Raw genomic sequence first — 26,703 nt, 5'->3', positions numbered from 1 at the left:
CTGGATTTTTTTAAAATTCATTATAGACAATCGCTTGACCACCATCACACCTGATAGAAAGTGATGTCGTGGCATAATAAAAAGTAAAAAGTAAAAAAATAAAAAGTAGCCTATAAAAATAGCCTATGTTCAAGTGTTGGTGAAAACTCTATACAGGTCGGTACTTGATAAAGCCCTCCCAAATGAAAAGTCGGAGTTCATAGTCAAGATAGGGGCTTCTTTAGAGGACGGTTCAAAAAACAGATGTCATATTCCAACTTTATTCAATGCATAAAGGTTTGTTAATGTATAGTGAGAGATTCCATTTTAAATATACATATGTATAAGGATTGTATATTTATATTTGCATGAAGATTGTGTATGACACATGTCGTTTTAATCGTCCTCTAAAGAAATCCCTATCTTGTCTATGAATTCCGGTGTTAATGTAATGACTTTTGATTTGGGAGAGCTTTATCAAGTCCCTGTATAAAGTTTCCACCAGCACTTGAACTATAACCTATTGTACGATGCATCTGCTTTTATGGAATAGTAATGAGCACGTAGATTGCTTCATTAAAGAGCGCATCTCGTTTGACTTGTCGTATTTTAGTTATGTAACTGCTTCGGTGTTTACAGTTCGACTATATTTAGTTTTTTTATTTATTTATTTATCCAAAGTTACAAAAGAAAATTTTCACATTTTATTCTTATTATTTAAGGAACTCGTCAATCTTGTGTGGGTCAAAATCTGCCATTTCCCTTCCAGGTTAGCCCGCTTCCACCTTAGACTGCATCATCACTTATCACCAGGTGAGATTGCAGTCAAGGGCTAACCTGTATCTGAATAAAAAAACATTCGCCGTACGTCGAATAGAGTGACCAGTTGATTTACCGAATGCCGAACTATCGTGAAAGTCCAAACTCAAATCATTCGCCGAATCACGATAGTGAAGGCGTACTACTTATTGGGATACAACATTGATCTTCTATAAAGCCAGAAAACATTCATGCTGGGTTCCTGTCGCCACTGGAAGGACGCAACCGCAGTGTCGCCGTACCTACTCGTAATAATATGTACCCTGTACCTACCTATACCTTCATTCAAAGTCGTATAAAAATTATACTTAACTTTAGTGTCTAGGGCTTGAAAATCGGACTATTTTATACTATCCGAGTTTCTTGCTAGTTATTCTCGGTAGGAAAGGCATTCCGAACCAGTGGTAGATGATTTTGACGATTCAAAAGTACTTTATACTTAAAAATATTTTGAATTTGAATCTGAACTACTCGTATGTTAGGATAGCTGTAGGTGGTGATAGGTGGTGGTAGGTCCTCACCACTGCGTCAGCGGAGTCCAGATTTCACAATAGTGTCATTAGTCATTACAAACTACAAAGTTGTATTACGGTTTAGGGCGCTTGTGTCCCCGGCAAGTTGCTTATACGAATTCACTAATTTCCCTGAAGGCTGATCAAATTACGCATTCATCTTAGGGCAGGCATAGTTACTAAATTCCCACCCCTATCTCTTACTTTACATAGACTTTGAAGAGGTACAAACTTTACCCACTAAATATAGGGATACCTTCATCCTTAGCACAATAAACGCAGTGTACCTGACCTGTACACACTACACGAAACTACTCGTACCTATATGTATTACTGGGTTTATCTATTTAACGAAAGCTGATTGTAATTTTTAACCCCCGACCCAAAAAGAGGGGTGTTATAAGTTTGACGTGTGTATCTGTGTATCTGTCTGTGGCATCGTAGCTCCTAAACTAATGAACCGATTTTAATTTAGTTTTTTTTGTTTGAAAGGTGGCTTGATCGAGAGTGTTCTTAGCTATAATTCAAGAAAATCGGTTCAGCCGTTTGAAAGTTATCAGCTCTTTTCTAGTTATTACGGTAACCTTCACTTGTCGGGGGTGTTATAAATTTTTAATTTACACTTGTTAGAAAATGTCACTTGTATTTTCATAAACTCATCTGGTTTTTATACTAGATTTATTTCATAATATATTTTATAGGTATCTACTTCGTTTGGTATTTAATAAAATTCTACAGGATTTATGTTTACCTGACGCTAGCTAGTTGATTCACTAACTCAGTGTCTAACACTGAATGATAGGCACCGAGCTCATTTTTTAATCCATTAAAGCTTTTGTACGAAAGAATATTTTGACATCACCCAGTGGAGCAGCAATGTAAAACAAACTAACCTCGGTTGCTATCTATCATTCAGTGTTAGACACTGAGTTTCGAATCAATGTAATGGTTGAAAATGTGTGTGGAATCTAATAATAATTGTAATACAGCTAATAGAAATCGCGTGGCATGTGGCAGCAATAAAATTCTGAAATATATTTTTATAAAACATTTTAAGTATAAATTAAGGGGCGTCTAAACGGGCTATATTTTACGACAATTTGTGGTTGCAATTATTGGCAAACATTGCCCAGCCATCAAAAAAACATTTTAGTGCATTTTATGGCTGAGCAATCAATTGCAGGTAACATGTTGCAATATGGCTACAATAGTATGGCCTTTGATTCAGAACCCTTTAATGAGCCACACAATCCAGCAACAATGGCCGACGAAATGACGCTCATCGCAGCCGCTTACATTGTTTTGGCAGAAAAACGAAAAAAAAGGACACGAATGTGGATTCGACCCTACCTAAGTAGTAGGCGTGATACTTTGGATTCCGTAGACAAGGAATGAATGCTGGATAAATACTTATTTAAAAATTTTACAAGAATGTCTAAGAGCGACTTCGAATTTCTGGTGAACAGAATTGGACCTAATACGCAAAGTACTTCACGTCGCAGGGAGAAAGGGACGCGCATATACAGTAAAACAGAACAACAATATAGATGGCCCAGATATATTGCAGTATTTTAGATTGCGAGGCGATCGTTCGGCCACACGCCGGCTACACATAAAAACATTTTGACATACCAAAAAATATGTGGCTATAATGCCGGGCCATCCTTAAAATATTGCATAGTGTGGCTGGTATTGCTAGCAATGTTGCCGGCCACAGTATTGCAGCCACAAATTGTCGTAAAATATATCCCGTTTAGACGCCCTATTATTAACAGATATTATTGACAGGTGACAGTAGTGGGATTAATGCATTTAATAATTATGATAAGCAGTCAGCGTAAGTAGTTACGTAAGAATATTTAAAAAATACAAAGCATCAAACATAATATTACATAACAAGTTAGGTATTAAAATTAAAATTGAAACTGTAATAGAATAATTACATAAGTCACACAAATATTTATAAATCCAAGAAACATGTTAATGTTAACGGGAAAAATGCGCCAAATACAGAGTTTCGGCGGCACATTCTCAATATACTCCAGTATTTCGTAAATTTCATGACGTAGGATCTCGTCTGCAAAAAAAAAACAGAGAAGTTTTTTTTTCTTTCTCTCGTCTGGCTTTACACTGATTAGCCATCGTCAAGTTTGTAGTTACTTACAAGTTAGGGAAACTATATGTATAAGTATGGACTTCGTCTGTGCCGGCGCCCGCCGACATACACGCAGCGCCGCGCTTCCCAGTCAGTTCCACCACCGCAAAACACAAAAACCGGCCACTTCTAACAAAGAAACACTCCAAAAAGTCACAATAAGCGCGCCAGCAAACGCCGCCACTGACGAAATCCAAAAACAGAGAAGTTCTTACAAAAATAAAAAACCATAAACCAAAATCTAAAATTAATAATCTATATGTATCTATACATATCATAAAGAGGTAAAGTTTGGTTGTAGGAAGTTATATCTGGAACTACTGAACCGATTTTTAAATTATTACATTATTATTTATTATTTCATTACATTTTCCTGAGTGACATAGGCTATATTTTATTTTCAAGCACTCTCAATTGTTTCAATTATCTCTCGATTATTTTTATAGGATCACTTCATTGTCCGTCTGCCTGTCAAGTAAACCTATAGGTTGGTTCCCGTTGACCTAGAATCATGGCAGGAAGGTAGTCTTATGATAAAGGAAAAATCCGAAAGGAGGAATCCAAAAAAAATGTGTTCATGAACATTGAACGATAATGATAATTAATCTATACATATAATAAAATTGTAGAAAAGTGGTGTCTGTACAATGGAAATATATAAAAAAAAGTAGCAGGGGTTGTTATTATATCGATGCCGAACCCGAAATTGTAATTAATTTTTTTTTTGTCTGTTTGTCTGTTTGTCTGTGTGTTTGTGCACGCTAATATCAGAAACGGCTTATTCGATTTAGATACGGTTTTCACTAATATATTGTAGTAAGCTTCACTTAGGATTTAGTGTTTATTTCATGTCAATCGGTTCATAAATAAAAAAGTTATGTCAATTTAAGGAATCACGGCGCCTCGCGCCTGAGCGTCCGTGGCTATATAAAGCGCGAAAAGTCACTATTCCACGCGAACGAAGTCGCGGGCACAGCTAGTAAAGATTATAAATGTAAAATTAATAATTGTTTTATTTTCCAAACAATAATAGAAAACAAGTCCTATGCCTTTGTAGCTGGAAAAGATTGGGAAAAGCTGCAGTGTTGTGGGCTCTTTTGTTATGGGTGCAATAAAAACAAGGCTTAAAGCAATAAATTAGACAATAGATACATATTTGCGCCGACGGCACTGAGCTTAAAAATGTATCAAGGCACCTATGCGCGTTTAGGGGCACTGGGAGATAAACAGCTGAAAAGCTAGTGCCAGTGGCAGGCATTGGGTTAAGATACGTTGAGCTATTTCGGTCACTCGCGTTTTTCTACGTACTCGTATCATGTAAGAAGAGGTATATTACCATAATATTCATCCATCCATACTAATATTATAAATGCAAAAGTGTCTATCTGTCTGTTTAGCTTTTCAGGGCCCAACAGTTCAATCGATTGAGACAGGCACAGCGTTAGCTTTCATCCCGGGGAAGGACATAGGCTACTTTTTATCCCGGAAAATAAAAGAGTTCCCACGGGATTCTTAAAGGCCCATCCGTTTAACCGATTTATATGTTTGGTACAGAGGTAGCTCGCATCCCGGAAATTGACATAGGCAATTTTTTTATGCCGGAAAATCAAAGAGTTCCCACGGGATTTAAAAAAAAACACATATATCCAAGTGGGTGAAGTCGCGGGCATCATAATAATATGTAGTTTAAAATAATTACCTCTAAAATTGAACAACAGTTTACCAAACAGTGTTTTTATCTTGCCATATTCATCGAGTAGCATTTCCGCTATAAATGCTGGCAGGCACATAAATATAATATTTATAGAAGCTTCAAATATACCACTCTGCGCAGTTCTAGCGTCATGCTAAAAAAAATATTGAAAAAGTTCTAAAGCGCAGTTTTTTGGGTTCTGTAGACCGTACCTCAAAAGGAAAAACGGAATCATTATAGGATCACTTCGTTGTCTGTCTGTCTGTCAATAAAATCATGGCAAAAAATCGATATTAATACTTTCGGTTATTTATACTTATTATAAGAATTTTAATCACATGGACAAATCTTATTTCAGTAATATCGTAATAACGTAGGTACCTAGTACCTACCTACTTATATATGAATAAATCCATTTCGATTTTTGACAAAAAATCTTTTTTGAAAATTGTCAAAACGTTTGGCCGCGATTACACCTGCAAATTTTACTCACGTAAGTAGTAACCTACCCGTAATATATTGACAATATAAGGTAAGAGTGTTTAGGCGCATTAGTAAATTCGTCGTAAGTTAATCATGTAAGCGTAAGTGTACATGATTAACAGCTTACGTGTATTAATTACTTCCGTGAGTAAAACTTAGAGATGTATCCACGGCCGATTAAAAAATCAGCCGTTAAATCGTGATCAAAATAATCTTAAGAGATGTAAGTATAAAATCAACTTACTTGGTTAATCAATGACACAGTGGCAAAGTAAATGCAACAAATGGTTTTTGCGACGGTTGCCATTAAGCTGGTAAACATCTAGATATTATAACCATATTAATAAATAATTTTGATAAAATACGTCAATTAAGAAAATTAATAAAAAATATTAAGAATATTAGTCAAAAAGCATTAAGTGCTCTCTCCTGTTCCAACTTCACCGTTCTATTCATTTACAGAACATTCTTGATATTTTTTACTTACGTGAGACTTGCCGAACTAAAACTTATGAATTATTTACGTTTGTTTTTTTTTTCTTAAATTTAGGTACTTACCTATATTTTGAAGGCTCTAAATATTTTATTTAATGCGATGATTTCTCTACTGCTGTTGATTTTTATGGGTTGCTTGCTTCTCACAAAAAATATATACCTAATTATTTCGTAGCGAAATGGCATAAACTTAGCAAGCATAGCTGTTTATAATAGAATTTTGAGCATAGTTTAGTGACTAGTGAAACACCTGATAAGATAATATCACCCAATAGAACCTAAGTGCACATGCATATTTATGTTCTAATTTAACCTAACCAAACTTTAGATTTTGGCACCCTTCTTTTTCCTCAGGGATTTTCCGATTACATCAAATGTTTTTTAGAACGAAATCTGAGTATCAAAATCTAAAGTTAGGTTACATTACACCATAAAGACTCATGCGCCCAGCCGCAGGCCGAGAACTTAGGTCCTCTTGGGCAATATTATCATTATCAATTAGTGTTTCACTAGACTAGACGAAATCTTGTTATCCCAATTCCCGACCCCTTGCAGTCTTATCTATCGTAGGATATTTCTAGTATATATATAGTATTTCCGTGAAGAAGAAATTCGGTCAGTTCGGTCTGCCGTCTGCCCTTACATTTATAAACTTTGCTCAGTATTTTATAATATCACCAGTTTATTTAGTGAAAATGGTCTAATTGAGTTGATGTTTTAACATCTCTCAGGGATATGGCCCATTCCCGGTTTACGCCATTGCGCTGCGACATATAGGTATATGTACCTACTTAAATAAAAAGCTAATTATTATTAAATAATAAGAATATCCTAATTTGTCTTATAATAGAGCAAAATTATGAAGAAGAGTTACAAAATTATTAATTAAGTTTAAATGTAAGGCAAACTTACCACAATTTTCAAGGATTTATTTACATATCCAAAAATATGTAACATATTTTTGTATGTGTATGCAAACTTCCTTAACTTTGTTATTATAACTTCAATAGAAATTATTTTAGCATCACAATCTGTATCTAATTTAGTGACTATGAGTTTTAGTCGTGATAGCATACATTCAAATATAATTGAATTAGTTAAATGAACCAGGTGATTGGATGTTATATGTACAATAAGAATGAATTCAAATAATGTATAAGGTTTTCCCTCTTCATGGTAAAATGTTTCAGATATATACTTTGCTATTAAACATGTGAAATATACAGACAATGTAATTTTTAACTGTCCATAACATTTCTTGAAACCTGTCAGTTTGTCGATAGTTTTAATATTAGAACAGAATTTGATAAACTCTTCATCTTTTGTGTACAAATTTGTTATTATATTTGCGATCAATTGTATCAATATGAGCATACCGTACACTGTTCCTCCGATAGGTGAACCCCTAATGAAGTAGAATACTAAATTTAGTACGCAAATGACACAAAAACACAAGCAATACAATTTAGCAAATGTCGATAAAATTTTTGATGTAAACAAATTACTGTAAAAACCGAATAAAACTCTTATTATCATAATAGCTTTGAATGAAAATACAGTTTGAACTAAGTTTTTAAAATATTTGTAGCACATTTTATTTATTTATTTTATTTTTTATTTGTACCAGAAAGTTGTAACAATAAAGGCAAAAAGAAAAAAAAAAAGTAGACAGGGAAGCACTTATCTCTATAAGAGATCTCTACCAGTGACGAGTGAGTGTTTTATATTTGTTGCGACTTAAATGTCTACATATTTATGGAGTAATATTGAAAATGGTCAGGTTAACGTTCATATTGTAAATTAGATTGAACATTATTTTGATTAAGTTACTTACATAGATTAAATTGTGTTGTTGTCTACAGGTTGCTCTTGGCTATAATAACCTAATAACATTATTACTCATTCATCAGTAATTTTATTTATGTGTTTTCTAACGCATTCGTTAGGAATTGGGACATAAAGCGTATTGGTTCCCCACATTGCGTATTGATCCACAATAACTCGCATCTTATAATTAATCCCAATTTAGGTATTATATTATCATTCTTAGTATAAAAATCCTTTAATAATATTAATATTAATTGATACCATATTTATTATTACGGTAAAAATAATGTGATATTAGGAACACGAGTATCTGTCAACTTGTAATATATGTTTTCAATTTTTTGCAGAAAATTACATTTACATGGAAATAAATGATTTGAATAAAACATTAAATACGGACTGGGTGTCTTCTTTATTACCCTCACTGTAAGTAAGTTTGAAAATTCTTTAAAAAAAATCATTTTAATATTATTAAGTAAATGATATTAAAATGCATAAAATATTTTTTATGTCAATCGTATCTTAAAAATCATACACTTTGTTAACTATAGATTATATTATTTTTATTGTAATGACCATAGCCTGCTCTATCATAATTTTTCTTACAGAAAAATTTAGAATTTCCAGGGAAAGAGAGTGAAATCTCCTGCTTTTATGTTATTTCTACATAATTACGTATTTAAAGGCAATGTGTAGTCAGAAAAATAGTCTTAGAAATGAAAATTCAAGAATAGAAATGAGATAAAATCTAACAAAGATCCAGAAACAAAAATGATTGAAGACTGTGCAATCAGTCCAGACGAAGTTTTATTTGATAATATATTGGATAAAGAAATACAAAAAACTTTTCTGCCGTTTAGCGCCATCCAGTGGTTATTTTTCATGCCAAAATACGAAATGAATAAAACTTTTCTATTTTTTAATAGGCCTTTAATGGATGTTATATCTTTTTTTCCCGTTGTATTTGTCATTGGTTTTTCTTTTTATCGTACTTTATTACAGTTTTCGTTTCCAGATATGGTTATTAAAATCGCTTGCATTTCAGATTTGGTATTTTACAGCTTGGGTTTTACAATCACTTATTTTTTAAATATTTGCTGTAGAAAAGTTAATGTAGGGCTTGTCTTAAATTTTCAGAGAACTATGAAAATGTTAAAGTTTAAAGAGAATATAAATTTTGCTTCTTGTACTGTTATTTCTTGGTTGGAATTTGGTGCAATTTTTTTTTATTATGTTGCGCTTACTTTAATTTACTATACGAAGTATGAAATGCCGATTACGAATGCTGTATTATTACTGCTGACCATGCATTTCGATATGAATATTATTTATGCTAGACGAATAATTACTTTGATCGACATCAATTTGAATTTATGGATCTCTGAGCTTACTTTCTCGAAGTCTGAGCTATCATCAGTTACGAACGACAAAAATGTTGTTCACGATTTAGCAAGTATTGTAGAGCCTGGTAAGTTAAAAGCTTAAGTCGCCGTGGTTAGCAAGTTTTCTTCTCTCTCGCACATTCGAACATTTTCAATGATTTTGAAAGTATCAGTAGTATTTCGTAGCCACATTTGTTAAAAGTGTACTGACTCTATCCTAATTATTGAAAATGTTACATTGTGCGTGAGAGAAGGAAACTTAGCTAACTACTGCATGTTATTGCTTACTACAAGTAGGTACGAATATGAAGATTGTTAGAATATTGAACCATATTTTAAGTTTTTACAGATACTGAATGCATAAGACAAAATAAAACAAGGGCAGAATGGAATCGATTATCACGAATGTATAAACAAATTTTGAAAACATATGATATCTATAAACGAGCATTTAAAATTTTGGTAAATTTGTTTCCAGTAACATGATCTTTATTTATTTTATTTTTAGGTATATTTTACTTTTAGGTATGGTTAGAAATTTGAATAAGTTGCTGTAAGTTAGATATAAGTTATACCGATCATGTAATTTTTAAATGTGTATCATATTATATATTATATACATAGCATATAATTTATTCAATGAAAGCAGCATTTACATCTAAATTAAAATTAAAAACAAATAAAAATATTTAAATTAAATTAAAAACTAAAATTTACTAAATTAAATCTAAAACCTCATCGAGGCATTGTACCCAAGATACATACATTATTTTAATATTATTTTAATTTTTGTTTTAGATTTTATACCATGGCGTTAAGACGTTTTTCTTTACTCCATTATTTGTACAACTTTCTATCCATTTATATACTAAAGTTTTTAAAAAGGTAAGCTTATCTTGAAGTACACTAAATGTACAAATACTACAGCATTAAAAATACGCACAATGATTTACTCGCGGTGTAGTGGTATTACGTCATGTAAAATGGCGTTTTGGAAATATATTTCCGGCCTAAAACATTTTTATTTTTCAGATAAGAGCTAATGTTTTTGCTTTTCAATTCTTTGTCTGGGTATGGGCAATCAAAGATTTGACTTTGCAGTTTTTACTAAGCTTCTCATGCCAGTATTTTTACACTACGATTAACAAAGCTAATACTGTCTGTTTGAATATCACAAAAGACCAAGATGCTGATGGAAGTGGTATGATTTATGGTTTCCATTTGCTTTCAAAATAATACTTATATTCAAAAATGAATGATTTATTTTTGTAAATGTCAAATCTGTCCTAAAATCTGATTTAGAGTCCTAAGTAAAAGTTGTAAAATAAATGAATGGCTTTAGGGGCGTCCTTTGACTATTTTATACTATCGATAAATTGATCGATAAAAGCAATTTGTTAGTTTGATTTGCTTTAAAACTCATCTACATTTAAGGCTCATGTTATTCATTCGGATATTTATATTTCAGCAAAACGTGCCTGTAAGAACATTCTACGTTTAAATAAAAGCTCATTTAAGAAGATACAGGTCTGTCAGTTATATGTTGTGGACGCTGCTATGCCGCTGAATCTGATGAGTGAAGTTGCGAATTATGTCATACTGGTGATACAGATCGCACTTAATAAATAATAGAATATATTTTAAATACATAAAATAACTTTGTTGAAAACCGTGTGTTTTCATTTTAAACGCATTTATTTTAACACAAAGCGCTTATCTAATATACTCTTTTAAACAGAGATCCAAAAATCTGTATTTACACAGACGCATGTGTAGTAGTATATTCTCATTTTTATTTTATATCTAATAAGTATCGAATGAGCTAAAATGTATCTAACTTACCTGAAATTTTGATAGTGAATATTATATACATATTTTACAACTGTAAGTTTTATTCACGTAAGTAACTTACGTGAGTAAGTGCAAAAACAGCGAGTATTCTTGGTCCCATACCACGCGGACATAATTCATACATTAATTCAACAAGGCTAGCTTTGATTAGTTTTATTGAAACTCAAATTGAAAAAAAGGAACTCTTGTAGGATCACTTCATTGTCTGTCTATCTGTCTGTCCGTCTGTCCATCTGTCGTGTCTGTCAAGAAAATCTATAGGTTACTTCTCGTTGACCTAGAATAATAAAATTTGACAGGTAGGTAGGTCTTATAGCACAAGTAAAGGAAAAAAACCGAAAACCGTGAACTTGTGGTTACATTACAAAAAAAAAAATTGTAATGTGTTCATCAACAATCATTAGTATTTTCAATTTTCAAATCTATACTAATAAATAAAATTGGAGTGTCTGTCTGTAATTTCGAAATAACTACCTCATATTAAGCTCATATGGTTATTTGAACGATACCATAACTGAATCACACGTTTTTAAAATTTTTGTCTGTCTGTCTGTCTGTTTGAAAAGGCTAATCTTTGGAACGGCTGAACCGATTTTGACGGGACTTTCACAGGCAAGTAGAGGATTGACCAGGGCGTAACATAGGCTACTTTTTTAACCGACTTTCAAAAAGGGAGTTGTGTTTTTCTACCTATGTACACCGAAATCTCCGAGATTTCTGACCGATTTGCGTCATTTCTTTTTTAATCGATAGAGGAACTTTGCGACATTGTTTCATAAAAAATTTGGAGTCCAACTCCTCATCTATACTCTATACTAATAAATAAAATTGGAGTGTCTGTCTGTAATTTCGAAATAACTACCTCATATTAAGCTCATATGGTTATTTGAACGATACCATAACTGAATCACACGTTTTTAAAATTTTTGTCTGTCTGTCTGTCTGTCTGTTTGAAAAGGCTAATCTTTGGAACGGCTGAACCGATTTTGACGGGACTTTCACAGGCAAGTAGAGGATTGACCAGGGCGTAACATAGGCTACTTTTTTAACCGACTTTCAAAGAGGGAGTTGTGTTTTCTACCTATGTACACCGAAATCTCCGAGATTTCTGAACCGATTTGCGTCATTTCTTTTTTAATCGATAGAGGAACTTTGCGACATTGTTTCATAAAAAATTTGGAGTCCAACTCCTCAATCCTGATGCTGCAGGGGATCTGACCTATCCACGCGGGCGAAGCTGCGGGCATCAGCTAGTATCAAATAAGTTATCATAATGATAGGGTACCTGTACATTAATTACATAAAGTAGCCAAATAGTTTCCAACCATCAAACATATTTAACAGAAGACTTACTAAACGACCTTTTAATGTAGCTTTTATATCACCTAATGGCTTTGATAAATTATATTAATGAGTAACAAAATTACAGCTCATGTTATATGAAAAATTTAGTATCGTGTTAGCTTTCCTAAAATATGGTCTTCAGGTGATTTAATGGATGTAAAACGGCACGGAAGGTCAGTGATAATTAGGAAAATTCACACATGCTGTTGGGAACAGGGAGCTGTTTAGTACTTGACGGAAAATCCATTCACTTGATGATAAACTGCTCATGGAAGAAATACTTACTTCCATTTTTACGTGTTGTTATTATGAAGTACATTAAATCAAAGTTATATCAAGCACTAGAACAAAAATATTTTATAATTTTATTATAATTTATAAATGCAATAGTGCAAGTAATAAATCCCTTTACAATAAACATTCACAGTAGGTACAAAAACGATTCAATGATATTGGTGTACCAAAAAATATAAGAGTAATAAATCTATGAAAATCATATTAAATTATAAAACATTAAGATCAATCAACAGATATATTTATTCAATGTTTTGCAGAAAACACAAAAATTCACATGGAAATTATATGTACAAAAACATTATACGGACTAGATTAGACTTTATCATATTGTTAGTTCGACTTTTCTTTAAATACGAAAATATTGTAATTTTTACAGTATTATTAGGTAAATGATTTTAAGATGCTTAAAATGATTTTTATGTTAATCACGTTTTAAAAAACATACAGAATTTTCTTAAATTTTCTTACAGAAACTTTAAAATCTTCCGGGAAAGAGAGCAAAATCTCATGCTTTTACATAATTTCTAGATACGTATTTATAGACAACGTGTTATCAGAATTAAGTAACCTAAGAAATGAAAATTCAAGAATAGAATAATAAGATATTGAAATAAATTCAATCAAAGATCCAGGAACAAATATGATTGAAGACTGTGCAATTCGTTCTGATGAAGTTCTTTTTGATAATATATTGGGTGAAGAAATACAAAAAGCTTTTCTGCCATTTAGCGCCATCCAGTGGTTATTTTTCATGCCGAAATACAAAATATATAAAAATTACCTATTTTTCAATAGGCCTATAGAAGACATTTTATCATTTTTTACCGTTGCATTAGTCATTGGTCTATCTATTTATCGTACGTTATTACAGTATTCGTTTCCAGATGTGGTTATTAAAATCTCTTGCATTTTAGATTCAGTATCTTACAGCTTGGGTTATATAATCATTTATTTTTTAAATATTTACTGCAGAAAAGTAAATGTAGAGCTTGTCTTAAATTTTCAGAGAAATATAAAAATGTTAAAGTTTAAAGAGAATATAAAATTTGCTTCTTATACTATTATTTCTTGGTTGGAATTGGGTGCAATATTTATTTATTATGTTTTATATACTCTAATTTATTATACGATCTATGGTGCGCCATTTTTGAATTCTCTACTACTACTACTTACAATGCATTTCGATATGAACATTATTTATGCTAGACGAATAATTACTTTGATCGACATCAATTTGAATTTATGGATCTCTGAGCTTACTTACTCGATGTCAGAGCTACGAGTATCATCAGTTACGAACGACAAAAATATTGTTCACGATTTAGCAAGTATTGCAGAGCCTGGTAAGTTAAAATCTTAAGGCGCTGTGATTAGCTAAGTTTCCTTCTCTCTTGCACATTCTAACATTTTCAATGATTGTGAAAGTATAAATAGGATTTATAGAGAAAAATAGGAAAAACATTTAGTGTTTTTCATCCCCACTTTTCTCTATTAAATCTATATTACGATAACAATAAAAGTTAAAAGTTACTGATTCTATCACAATCATTGAAAGAGAATCAGAGAAGGAAGCTTAGCTAACCACAGCGCCTTAAATTATGCAGGTTATTGCTTATTACAATTAGGTACGAATATACAGATTGTTAGAATATTGAACCATATTTTAAAGTTTTTACAGATATTGAATGCATAAGACAAGACAAAACGAGGGCAGAATGGAAGCGGTTACTAAGAATGTACAAACAAATTTTGGAAACATATGATAACTATAAACAAGCATTTCAAATTTTGGTAAATTGTGGATCTTTATTTATTTTTAGATTGGGTTGGACTAAAATGATGAGAAGTTATGGTTAGAATAATTTGCTGCATGTTAGATATTTAAGTTTTACCGATCATTTAATTTTCAAATAGGTACCGATCATATAATTATTATCTCTTAATTTGTTTTTTTTAGATTTTATACCATGGTGTTAAAACGTTTTTCTATACTCCATTATTTGTGCAATTTTCTATCGATTTATATACTAAAGTGTTTAAAGAGGTAAGCAATGATTTACTCGCGGTGTTATGACGTCAGGTAGAATGACATTTTGGAAATATATTCCCGGCCTAAAACTTTTTTTTATTTTGTAGATAAGTGCTAATAATATTTTCACTTTCCAATTCTCTGTCTGGGTATGGGCAATTAAAGATTTGACTTTGCAGTTTTTATTAAGCTTCTCATGTCAGTCTTTTTACACTGCGATCAACAAAGCTAACACTATCTGTTTAAATGTCACAAAAGGGCAACATGCTGATGAAAGTGGTATGATTTATTATTTTGTTATCAAAATTATACTTAAGTATATATCTTAAAAATATCATCTTAATTTACTTTTTTTTGTTAATTTCAAATCTGACCCAAAATCTGATTTAGGGCTTTTAGTATTTTTTTAAAAATAAATTAACTTGTTGGAATCTGTCATTTGACAAATTAAATATCGACAAATTGATCCATTACACAATTTGTTACTTTGATTTACTTTAAAACTTACATTCAAGGCTTAGCTTGCGTTATTCATTCAGGATATTAATTATATTATTATCTTTCAGCAAAGCGTGCCTGTAAGAACATACTACGTTTGAATAAAAACTCATTTGAAAAGATGCAACTCTGTCAGTTTTATGTTGTGGACGCTGCTATGCCGCTGAATCTGATAAGCGAAGTCGCGAATTATGTTATACTGGTGATACAGATCGCACTTGATAAATAATAGAATAAGTATTTATATACATAAAATAACTTTGTTAAAAACCGTGTGTTTTAATTTTAAACGCATTTATTTTAACACAAAGCACTTATCTAATATTCACTTTTAAACAGAGAGAAGCTGTAGGTATAGAAAATCAATATTTACATAGAAACATATTTTTAGTAAAGTATGATTCAAAGTGTCTAATGAGCTAAAATGTATCTAACTTACCTAAAATTTTAATAGTGAATATTTAATCCATATTAGGCCGCGACTACACCTGTAAGTTTTACTCACGTAAGTTGCTTACGTAATTAATTGACGACAAATTTATGAAGGTAAATATACTAAGAGTGTCATTATCATGTATATAAGTAGTAAGTAGTATAAGTAAGTAATATAAGTAGTAAGTTAGTCGTGTATATAAGTAGTATCAATTTATCATGTAGTTAGTCATGTATTGCCACTTACAGCAGCTGGTGTAGGTAATCCTTATAGGCCTTAGATAGGTATAAGATACCTAAGTATAGGTTAGCTATATAAAACATTATCAGCAATTTTTCATAAGGATTCTAATTACTTGTTACTAAAAATAATTTTCTTCTACTATAATATAAACTAACTTTCTGCGTGATCACGGAAAAATCTGAGTGTATGATGCCACGGACAGTCAAATTACGAATTCTGTGAATAATATTATGTAGTTATGTCGTCCGTGTTATTGCAGACCACACGACCATGTTCACAGCAAATATTAGTACAAATTAAGTTATACAAATCTCGAAATTAAATTAATACTAGACAGAACGGCTGGCTCATTTTTTGCGCCTGGCTGTCCAGCGTGGAATTTCCCTATTCTTGGCCCCATACCACGCCGCGCCGGCATGATTTGTACATTAATTATATAAGGCTCACTTTTAATTAGTTTTACTATAACATTTTCAATTTTAAAAAAAGAATAGAATAGAATAAAGTAGAATAGAATAGATTTTTATTCAAATAAACTTTTACAAGTGCTTTTGAAGCAGAATATCCCGGGGATGGACATAGGCTACTTTTTATCCCGGGAAATCAAACAGTTCCCACGGGCTCTTTAAAAACCTAAATCCACGCGGACGAAGTCGCGGGCATCCTCTAGTATTATATAAAGCCGTGTATATACGCTTCGTCAGATTAATAAACATTAATTTTCACAGTAGGTACAATCATCATAATCATGATGAATCCATTGCCGTTTCTAAGGCATAGTAAGTAGGTATAATAATTGAAATATAATAATTGAAAAGGAAATAATTGTTCTTTGTATAAATATGGCAGTCGATATTTGAACGTCAGAGGTCGGTATAACAATGTTACCTTTATTCCATTATCCTTACTTGATGAGTGGCAAATACGATTTCAATGGTATTTCAATAGCCTTTATATGCATCCATTGAGTTGAATACATTAAGAGGTTTTAACCCCGTACCAACACCTTGTGGCAAAAATCCTCGCTGGTGATATACTTACAATGTATCTAAGATCCTGAAAGGCCGGCATCGCATCGGCGATTCCTCTGGTGCTGCAAATGTTTATAGGCGGCAGTAATCACTTAACATATTCAGATAACCCGACTGCTCGTTTGCTCGCGATTTTTTATTTTAAAACAAGATAAAGTTGAAAACTAAAACCCGACTGCGATCGTCTTAATAAACGCTGAAATATTATAGTAAAAATATTTTTTTGTCGCTTGGTATATTTTAATGTTGTAGTACATTTATATTTATGAACTCAGAATTTTCTCCTCTTTGATTTGACACCCCTTTCGATACAATAGAAAAAAAAAATTTTGGAGACCCCCCCCCCCCACTTTTTTTCATGTAACATCCGTTCGATCAATTTTTTTAGTATAAAATGTACCCTATGTCACCTGGACCCTTACGACGAATCGATTGACACATCATTCATCAAAATCGGCCCAGTAGTTTAGGCGCTACGGTGGAACACACAGTATCTGGATATAAACATACATACCCACATTCATACATACATACATAGACTGCTAAAATCATAACCCTTCCTTTTGGCTTTGCCGTAGTCGGGTAAAAAAGATTGGATAGGCTAGTGTTTAAGAACTTTGCCCCCTATTCCGGAGGATCGGGGGTGGGTAGGTTCTAACTTTTAAATGTTTTGCGTTTTAAGCAATTAATATAAATAAAGGACAACATTGTTAGGAAACCTACCTGAAAAGTCTTCCTTTTGTTCTGAAAAGTGCGTAAAGCCTGCGAAGCTACACTTAGGCAGCATGGTGGACTGTGACCTAAAATCTTCTCATTCTGAGTGGAAGCCTGTGGCCGGTGATGAGTGGAGAATTTAGATGTTGGTGATGAAGAACATTGTAAATGCAAATGTGTGTCACTCTGTCTGTCATCTTTTCACGGCCCATCCGTTAAAAACCCTATTTTGACGACATTCGGTGCAAAAATAACTGGCATCCTGGAATTTAAAAACCAGGGGTCCACGAAGATGTAGTTGCGGGCATTATGTAGAATTATAAAATAGGTACCAGATTAGATCCAACCCTAAGTTCAGAAGGGCATTCCGAACCAGTGCTAGATTCACTTAACGACTCGAGAGCACTTATAAAAGTTTACTGAATGACAAAAAAACGGTTAAGTGCGAGTCGGACTCGCACACGAAGGGTTTCGTACCATCATACAAGGTATACCTAACAATTTTATGTACTGCAAGTTAATAAGACTGGGCCATCTAAGTATATGTGATTTAATAAATTAAATTTTTGCGAAACACATTTTAATTAAGTTAAGTTTTGTGTGATGTGATCACAATTCACGGTTTTCGGATTTTTCCCTTAGCTTGTGCAATAAGAGCTACAATTCAGCTACAATACAAACCGTTAAGCTACAATTATGTGGGCTCACATAATTGTAGCTGAACGGGAAGTACTCGGGTCAACGGGAAGTAGAAGGAAGTAGGTTTTCTTGACAGACACGACAGACAACAAAGTGATCCTGTAAGGGTTCCGTTTTTTCTTTTGAGATACGGGACCCTAAAAAGCTGCTGGTCCCCTTAGTTCGCCGGATAACTTGACATCATTTTCGGGTTATTACTGGCTCTAGTAATATGACAACTCTCTGCCAGTACCTATTCGTTCAATGTATTCGCATGAATAATTTAATTTCATCAACACTGTTATTTTCATAGGAATGGTAGGCTTTCACTAGCCCAAACCTTAAAGTTGAATAGTTGGTAGTAAGTACCTACTGATTATAATATTACGCCGTAGACCGCATTCCCATGGAAATACCAATCAATAAGTAATAAAATGAAGGATCTTCGAATTTAAGAACCATCTGTACGAGTTGAAATTTCACGTCTCTTTTTCAATGTAACTACTAATTACTTTAAATTACTAAGCGATGGCAGCATAGGTATTTTATTTTGGACGAGATTCTTTCGATGGGACGAATATTCGACACGACTGGAGAGAGATAAGGCGCAGGACAGACGGCTTTGCGTGCGTTATTTGATTTGGATACATTATGATAAAGTACCTACGTAATATGATGTGAAATACCTATAAATATTAAATTATGATGTATATTAATTAAAACTTTCGTTAAAAGTTGCTAGTGGGCTTTCAAACCTTACATAATATATTTAATTGAATGATGCATCTGACCTCGCAACTGTAAAAATACGTAGGACCCGAAATGGACATATAGGTAGGTACAACTACACTAGAAGACCTGTACCTACAATACAAAATTGTACTGTTATTTTTCGTACAGATTCGAAACGCCTAACCGAGAAATTAAAATAAACACTTTGTGTTAAAATATGGTATTCATCTTGACACTATGTTAACACAATATGTCTCATCACAAATATATGTCGCAAGACGCTCACTGCTGCTGCTGCGCGAAAATCAAGTTACTTGAATAATATGTTGGCAATCGCAGGTCCAGCGTGTACTAATAGGTCAGTGGTAGGGCCCTAAATAGTTGTCATTAATTACCGATTCAACTCATCACGACTGCTCGAACAATATTAATGATTGAAGAAGCTGGACGCCACTCTCACAGCATGAGAAAGGCATTCATCCGGCGTTTGTGTAACCGGCAATGTACGAAATTCGCTATTCTGAACAATACCCAGGGATACTGTTCTCAAAAATACTTTTAACTGCAAAAACAGTCAAAAGTATTTTTGACTAATTATACTTAGATGTCTCAAAAGTAGTTTTGACTCTAATTCCAGTATAATCTAATGTGGATCAAAACATAATTGGAGCATCCTGATTCTACGCAGTTAATATGGTATCTTCTACCTCTAGAATGTTTTTATAAAGCTACTAGGTAGAAGCTTCTTCGTCATCTCTTCATACAGCTTTATCTATAAAGCTGTTTGAAGAGTTTCCTGACATAGAAGCCAATTTAAAACACTAGGATAGACAGATAAAACTGCTTGGAGGCGTGGGACTCAGATTTAAAATCATTTCTAACCGATTTTTCTTCAGTCAAAAGCACTATTGATACTAACCAGTTTTTTTTTTGCTTAAAACTACTTGTGGCACTTTGGCTGTTTTTGCATTTGAACGTAATTTTGACCGGTTAAGAGTTGTGAACAGTTCTGAGTGTGACATTAATAGGTACATTACCCAGAATAAACCGGTAAGTAATGTATAGAATAGCTAGGAATTCTATACATTATCAGAATTATATGCATAGCCGGTAACGTTTGCACCAACAACAATTCCTTAATTGGTTTACACTGAGCCACCCACTGGAGGAAATACAATTTCGGGAAGATCTTGTGTTTCGATTAAATTCTAGATGTATCGTCGGCAAAGGGCGGGATCCGAAGATCGTTAGAAATTTTCTGTCTGTTTGAAAGCACTAATCTCAAGTATGAGCAAATACTTAAGCATAACAGAGTTAGGTATATGTAGATAGAGAGATTAGGTAGTGCGTATATCGGTGCCTCCTTTGCCCCTGGCGTTTACGGCGTATGGGATGAGCATTGGGATTCAGCTCTCTTTCCCGTTCAGCCTCCCCTTCAGTTTCCCCAGTTACCGCCTCCTTCAGTGCGAGCATTTGCCCACAGAAGGACACCCTAGGAAGCGATAGATCGCTGCCCAAGGTGAACGACAATGGAAGCCTCTATGACGCCCAGTGTGTGCTGTGTATATGATGGTGCACCGCATTCGTGGAAGGCTACTTTCCGCCTTGCAATCTGGTGCAGATACTGACGGAATTTTCCAGCGTAAAAAAAGGAGACTCCAATCCTGTACCTCACAGTTCGCCAGCGAATGAGGTACCAACTAGGCCGATGTGGCAGGCTACCTATAGGATAAACAAACTGCAACGCCACCGCGGCGCCTTTTACTAATTCTTCAATTGACGTAGATTGTTCTAACCCTAATAGCTTCCGAGATATGCGAGTTGTTATTTAACAGCTTAATCAATCGTTGTCTTCAGGGAGGGAGAAAGATGTGAAAAGTCAAAAATGTTGCTATGTTATAGGCTGAAAGACGGGTAGATACTTCCACGGTAAACCAGGAGGCAAATAAAAGGGGTTTTAGCAGGCAAAAGTTCGGCACTTCCCAGTGGTTGTTAATGAGGATTTTGTCTACTGTATAGATAAAAATATGAAAAAAAAGAAATAAAAAAGTAAAAAAGGCCGAAGTAATTGCTTACATAGACCCGTATCTATGCTATGTCATGACCATTTTATATTTCAACTAGCTTATGCCCGTGAATTCATCCGCGTGGACAACACAAATTACAACCCCTATTTTACCCCCTTAGGGGTTGAATTTTCAAAAATCCTTTCTTAGCGGCTTCTACGTCAGACACACAAACAGACACACTTTCACATTTACAAAAGGCAATTTCGCAATTATTCGCAAAATATCGAACGTAGATTTACAGACTTATCCTTTCGGGATGGAGATTCACGCTATCTATTTGCACAATAGATAGATAAAACCCCTTCGTCTGCTTTAAACGAATCGTCACCTCTTAATTGCTAAAGCTCATAACGCCACGTTTCTTAATTACAGTCTACACCACAGCTCATTTAGCTAATGAGCTTTTTAATTGCCGTTCAGGAGTCCATGACTACAGCGAAATAAACACGCAAGTAACATATTTTGTGTGGGGCCGTCCTATATACGAAACATGTTAGACGAAGACAAGTAATAATCTAAATACTATGTGTAAGAAAAAGGTGACTGACTGATTGACTGACTGACTGACTGGTCTATCAACGCACAGCTCAAACTACTGGACGGATCAGGCTGAAATTCGGCATGCAGATAGATTATGACTTAGACCTCTGCTAATAAATGATATTTGAAAATTCACCCGTAAGGGGGTAAAAATCTTCTTCATCGTAACACTCTTGGCAGAGCGATTGTGGTCATCACGAGGTGACGTTTTTGGGGGCAGATATTATACGCCTCACGAGCATTCGCCACTTCTCCCTGCTGGACGATAGTCTGGTACATTCGTGCACGGCACCACCCACAGCGGACTTAATTTTGGTCGATCCATCAAGTAAGGGGATAAAATAAAGGGATGAAATTTGTGTAGTCTACGCGAACAAAGTGGCGGATATTAGTTAATTGACCTATAGACTCCTAGGTGCTCCAAAGAAATTGATTTTTAGCAAAAATGTGGTGGATATTTATCGGCTATTGTTAGATTCTATTCCATTCCATTCCATCAGCCTGTATGCCTTCATTGTTAGAGATAAGCCTTTCTAAGAGCGCGCCACCAAACATGGTCCTCCGCCTTCCTGTTAGATATAGAGAAAGAAATGGCAATCTCTCTAGGAGCCCACAGCATTGTTATTCCAAGAAACCTCTAGCATCACGTGCGAAGAAAAAAAGGATGCGACCACGACTCTCAGAAATGGAGAATACAGTCAGGGACATACCTATAAGTATAACGCACACGAGATTAACTAGTCTGTCTACGAAACATGTAGGTCGTCGTCATACTAAATGGGTCTGGCTTTAAGCTTTAGTACATTATTTGTCAACGTCTATGCAGGTAACGGACACAGCGTAAATAAATACAGTGAGACGAAGCCCATGGGTACAGAGGAACTGGCTTTACTTATAACACAAGGTACGTCGTAAAACTGTGGTACAAGGCAGCTGACGCTCGTGACTTTATCCGCTTAGATTTAGGTTCTTAAAATTCTGTGGAAACTCTTTAATTTTCCGAAATAAAAAGTCGTCTATAGGTCTCTCTCTCTCTCTCGAAGTCTTCAGCTTACCCATTTAAACTCATACGGCATATCCCTTACCTATCGGTTTCTAAACGCTCCATATCATGATATAGCTGTAGGTTTCTAATAGATAATTTTCCCCTCCAGTGGGTCTATTGTATATTGATCTTAGTGGACATATTGTAGGTATGTTTTTTATTTATAGGTACTACTGCCCAAAAAAAGGAGTGTATAGTAGGATTCATGTATATAATATTATGTATGTCAGTTTATTTGCTCCACCATAACTTCTAAGTACCTGAACAGATTTGGATCTCATCTTTAGAAGCGAATCCCGAATGAAACTGACTATAGATTTTTCCAAAAAAATCAATATGGTGGCTGTAATATTAGGTATTATGACGCCATAATAAAAAGTGCTTATTTTTTGTTCGTCTTTTGGCAGGGCAACCGTGTTTTTAAATTTTTTATTAGTTTTGCGTAACAACCAAACTTATGTTAATAGGTAGGTTTAAAGTACCTACTAGGTACAAGTATAATATTTTTTATCCAAATGTAAAAAATATATTAGACGTAGCATCAAGCCCCTATTAAACCGCGCTCATTAATCTTCCGACATACAGAACGCCGTCTTGGGTCAAAACTTGGAAGAGCAATGGCTCAAATAAATTATACTAAATACCTACGCCCTTTTTATCAACAGGCTTTGACTAAACACCGCTGGATAGATTAAAGTTGGATGTCTTCTTCAAACTCATTTTCACACAACTTTAGGTAGGTACACCTATATTATATTGGTGCTTCTAGGGGTGAGACCTATACAGCGCACTTTGCTCAGATTTAACTTAAAAATTTGGCTTAGTGTATGCTAAGCTTAATCTTTGGTTCAGAATTTATAGTCGTATCGCGCTAAGATTATGCTGAACGTAAGCTAAGGCTGAGAGGTCATTCCACACATTATTCTTAGATTTTTCTTCATAAAATTTAACTATATTAATATTTAAAAATCTAAAACTAATAAATAAAACAAAGAGCACATTTATATCTCCTGTAACTAAAGATCGAGTATGTTTTACTTGGTAGGTAATTTATTAAGACGCATCCCGCTCGTAAGTTGTACTTGTAACCTCCCGGGAACAAAGTTAGAGAAAGTTGAACTATGGATACCTACCTATTAATAACTCATTATAATTTTAAAAAGATACAAGAAGCTGGGTATGTTTTGATACGGGTTTATAACATGACAAATTTGAAAATACATTTTGTTACTTTTTATCATTATTGCCATTTATCTTTTTTATCAAGTGTTGGGAAAAATATTCAGTAAGTAGGTAGATACTTTACAATTTTTTAAAACGCATAATTATAGATGTTTCATGTTAGTAATGTGGTTAAATGCAAGTAGGTACCTATGACTCTATTGAGAGTTACATTTTTCGCCTTATTCCGTTTTCCGTGGAGACCCTAGAGCCATGGAGTCTTAGTGCTGAAAAACTTTTACGAGACGACAGAAGGGCTGGCTCATTTTTTGCGCAAAGGATCAGCCTGGCTGTCCAGCTCGGACATGTAGCCAGTATTCTTGGCACCATTCCACGCGGGCATGATTTGTACAGTTTAGATAAGGCTAGCTTTAAGATCCATTCTAATATTTTCAATCAAAAAAGATCGGATTTTAATAGCAAGTGTACCATCAAACAATTTGATTGTTTATTGTTATAAGGAGTTTATTTCGCAACGGATCGTGGAAGCGGCGTGTTTACCTGCGTGTGAATTGTGTAAAGTTTCTAAACTGAACCGAGTCTGTTTTACAACTGACCTAAATAGTATACGGCCAGCGATTATTTTCTTTCAAAGCTTTTTAAAAGTTATACTAGGCTAGTTAAGTCAATTAAGTATGTTCTTATTACTAGGGTCCCGTACTCAAAGGACAAAAATGGTCAAAAAATGCCTTATTAATGTCACTAATGTCTGTCCGTCTATCCGTCAGTTATAATATGTTACAGATTTCTAGCTCGTACCCATGCACGTATAATATTCGTACCTAAAAGTAATGAGTCACAAACATCGATGGTTACAAACATGAAAGTATGTTTGGTGAACAGAACATATTTTTGTTTGAACCATTGCATCGCCGCGTTTTCTCGCACGAAGAGACTGGTTTAAATAGTCCACCACGCTGCCCAAGGATCGACAAACTTCACACAGACACCTTTGAGAACATTATGTAGAAGTCTCAGGCGAGCTGTTACCTCACGATGTTTTCCTAGTAAATTGATAATGAACTGCTTGGAAAGTTGGAACGCACATATATCCGAAAGTTAGTAGAGGTGCGTGTCCGGGATCGAACCTAGACTTGCTGAATAGAAGGCCGGAGTCTTAACCACTGGCTATCTCTGTTGACCGAGAATAGAGTAGGTAGATAGGTTAAAAGCGTCTACCTATAGTAAGCGACAGGTTGAAATTGCAATCGGGGACGGAACGCCCCGCACACCCGCACAGTCCCCGCGCTAATCCGCTGTAGTTGAGCTTGGGTGACGTGTCGATATGCAGGGTGTCCCCCCGCCTCATACCTCGATTGCCATCTCAACCTGTCGCGGACTATAGGTCCTACACGATAGGTTCAACTTCATAATAAATTATGAAGCAGATTGAAGCTTCATTATTTTCGCTTCCGCAGCATTCTGTAATAATTTTTATGAACCTTAGTAAACTCCTTTGTAAGCTGTGAACTTTGTAAGAGCGAAATGAAGCAATTTCCCTATTAAGATGCTAGGAAGATAGAATTTACGAGGTTGCCGCGGGCATCGTGACTAAGTAGTATGAGCTTGTAATGAGCACAGGTACCTATTTCGATTCCGCCTCCCTGGCGCAGTGATAACCGCTGTGGTTTTATTAGTGGGAGGTCCCGGGTTCGATTCCCATAATTTATAAATCTCTGGTCTGGTCTGGTGGGGGGCTTCGGCCGTGGCTAGTTACCACCCTACCGGCAAAGCCGTGCCGCCAAGCGATTTAGCGTTCCGATACGATGCCGTGTAGAAACCAAAGGATGTATGGGTTTAATGAAAACTGATATAGCCCTTCCAGGTTAGCTCGCTTCCATCTTAGACTGTATCATCACTTACCACCAGGTGAGATTGCAGTCAAAAGCTAACTTGAATCTGAATGATTGAAAAATTTACTTTACCTATTCATTTATATTTGGAGGAACAGTGAGCCATCCTACGATATGGTGCCATTCAAGGGGCGGAACCAAAGCTGCGAGAGTTCCAAACGTGTCCTGATCTGAGAAGAAGCCCGCAACAAACTCAGCTGAACTGAAGGGCTTCCCAATTTTAACACTACACCGCTCACTACCATGAAGACCTCGTCGAAACTTTCTTACGAAACTTAGTGCAAGCATATTTAGTATTATCTTTACTTCTATCATATAACGACTCCCTGTGCGGAAAATTGTACTTATCTCCTTCAATTCAATTCCTCGGAATCGTTAACCCGACTGTATCGCCCGCCTACATTTTCAAAACTTATTAACTTTAACCGCTTCTTATACTCTAGTTTGCTTGAGGATGATATTTTTTTCTCCCCTTGATTGCAATCTCACCTGATGGTAAGTAATGATCCACGCGGATGAAGTCTCGGGCATCAACAAGTCCTTTAAAACTCTTTTACCAATCTGCCTGCCCACTTTTTCTTTGTTTTTCTCTTTATTGTTACAATTTTCTAGTACAAATAAAAAAAGAAATTAACTCTTGCTCGAAATAATCTGCCTGAGGATTGGATAAGCAAACTTGAGAACAGCGGAGTTTTGGCTTTTGACTATAATTTAGAACTCATATTTCCTAGTGCCTCCCCAATGTTTGTTATGAGAATGTAATTTATTCACTAGCCCATC

The 26,703-nt window shown here is 34.5% G+C and overlaps 2 long non-coding RNA genes across 2 annotated transcripts; both read left to right on the top strand.

Annotated features, from left to right (window-relative positions):
• The first annotated feature begins 244 nt into the window (after positions 1-244).
• LOC123875087 lies at positions 245-9,019 on the top strand. The gene is made up of 3 exons (XR_006798064.1): positions 245-276; positions 354-427; positions 9,009-9,019. It is a non-coding gene; the product is annotated as an uncharacterized LOC123875087 (long non-coding RNA).
• Positions 9,020-14,188: 5,169 nt separating this feature from the next.
• LOC123875088 lies at positions 14,189-24,809 on the top strand. The gene is made up of 3 exons (XR_006798065.1): positions 14,189-14,261; positions 21,196-21,201; positions 24,799-24,809. It is a non-coding gene; the product is annotated as an uncharacterized LOC123875088 (long non-coding RNA).
• The last annotated feature ends 1,894 nt before the right edge of the window (positions 24,810-26,703 follow it).

The sequence above is a fragment of the Maniola jurtina genome, chromosome 19 (assembly GCF_905333055.1).
Source record: "Maniola jurtina chromosome 19, ilManJurt1.1, whole genome shotgun sequence".
Taxonomy (NCBI): Eukaryota; Metazoa; Arthropoda; class Insecta; order Lepidoptera; family Nymphalidae; genus Maniola; species Maniola jurtina.
This window is presented reverse-complemented; position numbering and strand designations above follow the sequence as displayed.